Source organism: Vanellus vanellus (genome assembly GCF_965231255.1).
Source record: "Vanellus vanellus genome assembly, chromosome: 1".
Classification (NCBI taxonomy): domain Eukaryota; kingdom Metazoa; phylum Chordata; class Aves; order Charadriiformes; family Charadriidae; genus Vanellus; species Vanellus vanellus.
The window spans coordinates 216,589,820-216,598,979 of record NC_138905.1 but is presented as its reverse complement, the minus strand read 5'-3'; positions in this window follow the sequence as shown (position 1 = coordinate 216,598,979).

Genomic DNA, 9,160 nt, shown 5'->3' with positions numbered 1-9,160 from the left:
GTGTGTAGGATATAAGCTAAGCTTCAGAACACAAACTTATATTATTTATGCATTTATATGCAGGAGTAGCTCAGAACTCCAGTGTTTTAGGAGCTATATGAACTAAGAAAAACAAAGAGACAAAAAAATGGAGCTCAGACAGAAATATTTCTATATACCTAAGTATGGCAATCACAAGGAAACGGTAAGGCAAATTCCAGCAATATGCCAACCTGTGGGCTCTGCTCATTTGCTCTTTGACAGATCTTAAGTTTGTAGACATCATTCTAAACAAAAGTTGGAGGAGTACAATAAAATGGATTTAATGAGCATAATGAGGCATACAGGAGAAAACACAAGAGTATTTTTAGGAAACCAAAGTCACATTTCTCTTCCCAAGAATTGCAGGTCACAGAATCATAGAATCATTTAGATTTGAAAAGAACTTTAAGTTCATCAAGTCCAACTGTAAACCTAACACTGCCAAGTCCACCACTAAGCCATGCCCCCAAATGTCACATCTACATGACTATATAAATACCTCCAGGGGCGGTGACTCAACCACTTCCCTGGGCAACCTGTTCCAGTGCTTGATAACCCTTTCAGTGAAGATTTTTTTCCTAAGGTCCAAGGGCTGGAACTGGGTTCAGTTATTTCTCTGCGCTGTGCTCATTGCTACACGAAAATCATACACATGCATTACATGCAGTTGTTTCAGTCCTTTGAACTGAAAATGCAACAGTATACATTGTGCAGCACTATCATTTATTAATATTATGTCTAACCCTTTGGGAGCTCTTGGCACTGAGCGTTGCTTGTATCATTACAGAACTGCTTTTTTCCTTGCTGCTTGACTTTTCTCATCATTCTTGTAATTAAAATCTCTTTTGATTCCATTTGGCATTTCACCATCTGCACACAAGGAAATACCTTGGAACTGGCCTGCCTGTGACTTCACACTGTCCACTAATTAAACTGGGTTTTAATCGGAGATTCTTAATCACCGTTAATTTTCTGACTACAAGGTGGTTGTGTCTGCACTCATTTCCCCAGTGACTTCTTAAAGGATGGATGTACAAATGAAACCTGACTATACAAATGAGATTGCAGGGTTCCATATTTATTCATTCGCAATGATTCCTGATCAGATTTGCTTCATTTACGAGAACAGCCATTATTTTTCTAGCTGCTACTTGGGCAGATTTTATCTGGAATCCAGAATTATAACTGTGTCCTTTGCATATGCAATTTCCATATAGAAAAGCAGGAAGCAAGAATAACAAAACAAAGAAAAAAAAACAAAAACAAAAACAAAAACAAACCACAACCCAAAAGTCTTTTCAAGAGAGATTCTGCACAAAAAACCCCTTTGTTACAGTTTTTGTGTTAACGTGGAAGTTTTTGACAAAAATGTTCTGGATTTCAGCAGAAACCCCCTGCAAACTTCTGTTGGTCTTTTGGAGACTGAAAAATTTAAAGCAAAAAGCTGAAAAGTGACACTGAAAAATGTTCTAATAATAATAAATGGCACAGCTGGAGCTGAACTTGGCAAGGGATGCAAAAAATAATAATAAGGGCTTCTACAGGTATGTCAACCAGAAAAGGAATGTCAAAGAAAGCGTAACCCTCTACGAGCAAGGCTGGCAAACTAGTGACCACAGACGAGGAGAAGGCTGAGGTACTCAACAACGTCTTTCCCTCAGTCTTCACTGGCAACCTCTCCTCCTAAACCTCTCTAGTGGATGGACCACAAGGCAGGGACTGGGGGAGCAAAGTCCCTCCCACTGTAAGAGAACTGGTTGCCTAGAGAGGTGAGAAATGTCCCATCCCTGGAAACATTCCAGGTCAGGTTGGACGGGGCTCTCAGCAACCTGATCAAGTTGAAGATGTCCCTGCTTATTGCAGACGGGTTCGACTAGATGATCTTTAAGGTCCTTTCCAACCCAAAATATCACAGAATCTTGGAGTTTCAGAGTTGGAAGGGGCCTCTAGAGATCATCTAGTCCAACTCCCCTGCCAAAGCAGGATTGCCCAGAGCACATTACTCAGGACTGCATCCAGACGGGTCTTGAAAATCTCCAGAGAAGGGGACTCCACACCCTCCCTGGGCAGCCTGTGCCAGTGCTCTGTCACCTGAACCGTAAAGAAGTGTTTCTGTGTATTTGAACGGAACTTCCTGTGTTCTAACTTGTGTCCATTGCCCCTCGTCCTGTCACTGGGAACCATTGAAAAGAGCCTGGCTCCATCCTCCTTCAACCCACCCTTTAGGTACTTGTATGCCATAATAAGGTCTCCCCTCAGCCTTCTCTTCTCCAGGCTAAAGAGTCCCAGCTCTCTCAGCCTTTCCTCATAAGGGAGATGCTCCAAGCCCTTAATCATCTTAGTTGCCCTTCGCTGGACTCGCTCCAGCAGTTCCCTGTCCTTCTTGAACTGGGGAGCCCAAAACTGGACACAGTATTCCAGTTGTGGCCTCACCAGTGCAGAGTAGAGGGGGAGAATGACCTCCCTCGACCTACTGGCCACACTCTTCCCTATGCAGCCCAGGATTCCATTGGCCTTTTTGGCAACAAGGGCACATTGCTTGCTCATGGATAATTTATTGTCTACTAGGACCCCCAGATCCTTCTCCTCAGAGCTACTTCCCAGCAGGTCCGTCCCTAACCTATACTGGTGCTTTGCATTCTTCCTCCCCAGGTGCAGGACCTTGCACTTGCTTTTGTTGAACCTCATTAGGTTCTTCTCTGCCCAGCTCTCCAGTCTGTCCAGGTCACGCTGGATGGCAGCACGGCCCTCTGGGGTGTCAGCCACCCCTCCCAGTTTGGTATCATCAGCAAACTTGCTGAGGATACACTCTGTCCCCTCATCCGGGTCATTAATGAAAATATTGAACAAAATGGGACTGAGTATTGACCCCTGGGGGACACCACTGGTCACAGGCCTCCAACTGGACTCTGTGCCGCTGATCACAACCCTCTGAGTTCTGTCACACATAATATAATATTCCATGATAATATGACTATATGATTCTGTGAAAAACTTTTTTTATCACGTTATCACCTGAAAAGACATTTTTCCCAAGTACCTTCTTTTTACTCACAAGATTTAGAGTTTAAGCCACTAAGTGAGGGTAACTCTATATTGTATTAAGAAGGCTCCTTGACAGATGATGATCAAGATGGAATCTTACTCTTGCAGCTTTAATGTTACAGACAAGGGAAAATTATAAAAGGAATAGTACATTGGGTATGTTCTTGGTTGAGAGATATCAGTATCCAGAGAAAACACTGCACACTTATATTGTCTTCTCAGCTGTGTGATCGTGAATAAATCATTTCCATTCTATTCCTACTCTTTTTCCTCTTTCTGCCCTGCCTTCATCTTGTATTTTGGACTGTGAGCTCCTCAATATGAGTCGTTTCTTTTAGCTTGTTTACACATTTGGTTTATCATAGTGAGACACAATTCCTTATTTAAGTTGTTGTTAATTGCTCTATGGAAATTCATTATTATTTTCTGTTTCCATTTCTTTCTAGAAATGTATTTTAAAGGGCTGTAAAAAGAAAAAAAAAACTAAGAATGTCTAAACCACTCTATAATTGATTATATTGTCCATCTATACTCTTCTGGCATGTTTGCCCATGTAAGAAATCTTGTTATATTTAAAAGTTGTTTGCCATCTCAGTGTATAGGCAAATCATATGCCATTTTTTTCAGTATTCATTGTTTTCATGAGTGATATGAGTGCATTACAGTCCTCTTGATGAGAATTTCAGAGATCCTGTCCTGAAAAATCATTATTCAACCTTCACACCTCTTCTTTGTAATGGAGTCTTGTCTGATGCCAGAGGATGAGAAAAGTGCATTTCCCTCTTGTGACCTTTACTTCATGCCTGGGATACCAGCTGTTATATTCCAGCTAATTCTTGGTTTTGTTCCCTCTGCCAATGGGAAAATGCTGAAATTCACTCCCTCTACACTATATGCAATGTGATATTAAAGACACAGTAAACACCAGCAATCTGTGGCTCAGCTTCCCTCTTTCAGTCCCAAAGGTCCTGCATTTGAAACTCTGGTAGTATAAGAACTTCAAGTAATAAATTTGAGCAAGTCAGGCTCAAGGATAAGGAAGATATTGTTCTTCAGACTTGGAATCAGTCTGTTGCCATGCCCAAAGCTTCCTTTGTGAGACTGTGAGACTCATGGAGAAGGGGTCACCACAGACTGCTTGTATCTATGCTGGTTAAATAACTGATCATAAGACCATAAAATCAAAGAATAGCCCAGGTTTGAAGGCACCTTGAGAGATAATCTGGTCCAAACTTTTGTAGTAAAGGGAGCCCAGATGAGATTATCTATCACCCTTTCCAATTGCATCTTGAAAACCATTGATGGGGACTCCACCACGTCCCTGGGGAGGTTATCCAGTGAATGATTGTTCTTACTGTAAAAAATTTCTTTCTTACATCAAAGTAAAACTTCTCCTGGTGTAACTTGTACTCCTTGTCCCTTGTCTTTCTCATGTGGTTCTTTGTGAAGAAAGAGACTCCATCTTCTTTGTAGCCACCCTTTATGTACTGAAATACTGTTATGAGGTCCTCCCGAGCCTTCACTTTTCCAGGGAGGAAAGACCTAACTCCTTCAGTCTTTCCTCATAGGCAGTCACCCTGTATCTTCTCTGTACCAGGCAGTGGAGGGACTAAATGCATTCCTAATTACAAAATGCTTGATTACTACTTCAGAAAGTAAGAGATGAAAGAGTTCATTTAAACTCTGGTCCGAGCTGCTGTATACCATGCAGCTGCCTTGCACTTCAGCTGCATCGGAGATACCTCCACCTTAATCTCCCTCCATTCTGGTATATTCCTCAGGGTTATCAATTATTGACTATGGATTAGAAGTGGGAGGTCAGGACCCTTATTATGTGGGACATGAACTTTAAGAGCTGCCATCTGTGGTGCCCTGAGCAGTCAAGGGAGAGGAAGGGGTGTAAGAAACGCTTATTTCATTATCACATTGCCACCACATTGTAGGTGGTGCGGTAAAATATGTGTATTGATACAGCCTTGTATCAGCACATTTAATGGGGGGCAGCTGGGAAAAAAAAAATTCAAAAAAACAGTGGGAATCATACAGATGTCAGAAAAAATCTGCCCTCACTCTGTCTGTGCACAGGCGGAGATGTGAAATGTGGGTAACACAGCTTATTGCCCATGTCAGCAGCAGAATTAACACTGAACTGCACATCATAAAGCTACAGATCATTGGCAGGATACTCAAAAAATACTGTTGACTTTATTGATGTCATTGTTCTCCTCCTCCTATTTCCCCAATGTCTAAACCCAGGAATATCTCATTAAACCAAGTCTTTTCAGGGAACGCTGGGGAGTATGGGAGTACAAAAAAATTGCTAGTAAAACAAGAACTGCCAACTGAAGCCATCAAGATCATTATCAGGAAAGGCTTCAAATGCTGCAAGTATAACAGGGACAGTTCTGAGTGCTAATGAGCATCCAGATAGGACAGACATTTTCTCACCCCCTGAGGAAGGGTCAAAACTAATCTGACAAACTCAGCGTGCTTCAGCATTGGAGGAAGAATACTCATGAAAAGGTCCACAGGTGTCAGAGAAAGAAAATCTTTGAAAGTAGGCTTAGAACAGAGAACTCGGGTAAAGGCAGGTCTGGGGCAAGAATACATACACACATGTGCACATCTATGTATTCAGATACATACAAAAATGCATTATAAATTTGCGCAGATTTGTTTTGTGCAATACACATTAAAAAAAAAAAAAGACAACACCTCATAAACCAAGATTTTAAGGGGATTGTATGAAAAGCGCAAAAATAAAAAATACCTTCCCTCCCACTGCTGACAGCCTACTCATAACTTCTACTTCCATGTTGTCAGTACTTACTGATTGCATTATCATATGGTAGGAATCATCTGCCCAAATGTGGCTGTTCACTATATTCATGTCATTTTAGCAGTCCCAGCCGTTTTCTTCTCCCTTGCAGGATCTTCCCACTATCTCATTGCAGTGACTTCCTTGTGGGAGGACTCAACTCAGCAAAACAAAAATCCTGGTTTGAGCGACACAGGACTAATTTCTCTTTTAATATTGGGAAGACTGCACTTGTAGAAGACTCTAGTGTCAGAGTTCATGAAAACATTAACTTTAGAGCCAGATATGGTGTGTGGGTTTCAAGGTCTCAGTGTTTTCGAGCTCACCAGGTGCAGGAAATAGGAGCAATAAGACCCGGACACTTGACCCAAGCTGCCAACAGGATTATTTCATACCATGAACGTCACATTCAATATAAATTAGAAAGTTTTCTGTGAAGAGCTCCCTCCCTTGATGGTGGCGATCCTGAGAACTTCTCTCCCTGGTGCTGGACCCCTGAGCCCTTCCCTTCCCCTCGAAGCCGTAGCGCTTACAGTGTCCGACATTTGCTGTCCCCTGCTGGGAGTGCACAGCTTACTATGGATAGAATTGGCTGAGTATAATCCTTTTATATTTTATATTGCTATTGGTATCAATATTGGTTCTTTAATGCTATTAATGTTGGGTATCTAGTCTTATTCTATTAAATCTGTTTATATTTCAACCCCTGGGTTTCCTTTTCTTTTCCTGATTTCCCTTTGCTTGTGGGAAGGGGTCATCGGGTGATAGAATAATTATATAAATGACTATAAATTGTTGTGGGGTTTTCTCAGACCATAACAAGTCATCTCCCAGTACAGCAAAGGCTCCTCTCTCTCCTTTATCAGTTATTATTGTTCAGCGTCCTGCTGCTGTGGTTATTGCTATCTGACATTCCCACTTGGTGACTAAAGCTGTTGATTGCTGGCCGTCTTTTCTCGAGATGGTCCTTCATCATGAAGCCCCAAGGCCTGTATCTCCTTAGGAAAATCTTCTTCCCAGCTTGGTGCTCAGAGAAGACTCTTTAGGGCAGTTGTGTCTCAGCGTTACCTTCTTTTCACCTTCCTACTTCTCTGCCCCTACATGCACACACATACATTCTCTGATGTGGGGTTTGTAGTGGAGCAGGGTACACCACAATGCCTCTAAGCATCTTCCACCCTTTTCACCTTGTTCCGCCGCCCTCCATTTACCTCTCTGCAGCTTGTGGAGGCTGGGATCAGCAGTGACTGCTTTGTCTGCACTGAAATCACAGGTACTGTCACTATCTTTGTACCCCAGTCCTCTTAATTACTTGCATCCTAATCATAAAGACACAAAGAAAACGTGTAGACATACAAATGCCCTAGTACTTCTGCCAGGAACATGTACCACTACCCAAATATAGTGACACTGACCCACGGGCTTCTAAGGATCAAATAGTCCTGATCAGATCAAAAGGGATTATTCACACACTTTGGATTTCCAAAGTTTTATATACAGTTGTAGATTAGGATCATGTTCCTGATTCTTGTGACTTATAAAGCAGCTTCTCCTTCTACTTTATGGCATGTGAAAATCGTTTGCTTACGTGAGGGGAGGAAGGGGAACAAACAAACAAACAAAAAAAAAAACTACCAGAAAAACCACCACAAGAAAAAAGAAAGAAAACCAAACAAGATTTGGGAACTGAATGAAGTGAACATGTTCTTGAATACATTTATCTAGTATTCACCCAGTTCCCATACCAACAGGCAAAAGCAGCTACTTCCATTACAAAATGCAGACTATAAACGCCAGCTCTGCTAGTGCTCGAAGAACAGACTTTATTTCAGAGAATGAAGAAGCTCTCTTAGAATTATTAGCTATAGTTAAACCTGCTTTTCTCAAACACTACTATAGACAAAAGGATAACTTTTAAATAGTGTATTCTTCTCTTAGCCGGTATCTTCCCAGCTGATAATTCACACAAATCTGCTTGTCAAAACTACCATAACTTGGTTTCATCCAAAAAGTACTGTAAACTCCAGAAACCCTCAAAACCTCAAAACCTTTGGGTTTACCACCCATTCTATAAACTATTACCGTTATCTATAAAGAACAAATGCAATTCCTGTAATTCCTTGTAAACAGTCTTTCCATTTGCAGGATAACGTGTGGTGTCTGAAAAAATTTTGCTATACATGCTTGTCGAAATATGAAACTATTTTGGAAAGAAGCTTCTTTATACTATTCCAATATGTTTGGCAATTATAACACAGATGTTTTCTACACTTCTTTATTAAGATGTAAGATCTGGCTGAAATGTATTTCCTTGCTTTTTTGTTAAGTCCAAGTTATTCTTGTCATAAAATAGAAGTTGATTCTCGCTTTTATAAGAGCAAATTGTGAGTTGAAATCAGGGGATGTTTTTCCAAGTAGTGAGTTTCTCAGAAGGGTGACTTTGATCTTATGTCTGATGAATTTGTAGACAGGAAAAATGCATTTTCTTTCAATTTTATAGTGAAATTACAGACTGAAATGAGTTTCCCATGTTGCTTATGACAGTCAACATTTAGGTACCACGAACAACAAGGGAACTCACAGATTTGCACAACATGGGTGTGGAAAACATTGACAAAGCAAAGTTTTCCATTTTTTGACTCGAAAGCTGCACTGCAACAGCTGCAGCCGCCGGTGAGAAATCTTGCGCAACCCTCCCGAAGTGTTCATGTGTTATTTGTGCCTGTCATGTTCCATCAGAAGTTTTATCTGATAATATTAATGCACCAAATGTTGTGTACCTAAGATTCAGTTTGTGCCTTTGTATGTCTCCTGCTCTTTTTATTAGTACATCTCAATGCATACAGAACTCCATGAGTCTTTATATTGTCAACTGCTTGATTTTTACTAAACTTGTCTGCCCACACAGAAGTTTTGATATATGTTTCTCTTCTGATATTAAGGTCACTATTTTTCTGCCTTATGATACTGCTGATAACATTTTTTCAAGCGCGGTCCTTCTTTCAGTCAAAAACGGCTGACCTCTCTATTTTGACAGCCCTGTTCTTGGGGATATCTAAGATATCTTGGGGATTGGGGATATCTAGATATATTACATATATATAGATATCTAGATATATTAGATATCTAGATATATATCTAGATATTGGAGATATCTAGATATATTGGGGATATCTAGATATCTTGGATATCTAAGAATATCAAAACAGTGGAAGGGTACTCCTGCCAATGAGAGAGAACCAGAATATACTCTTCTAAACCCCAGAAAAGGCTGAA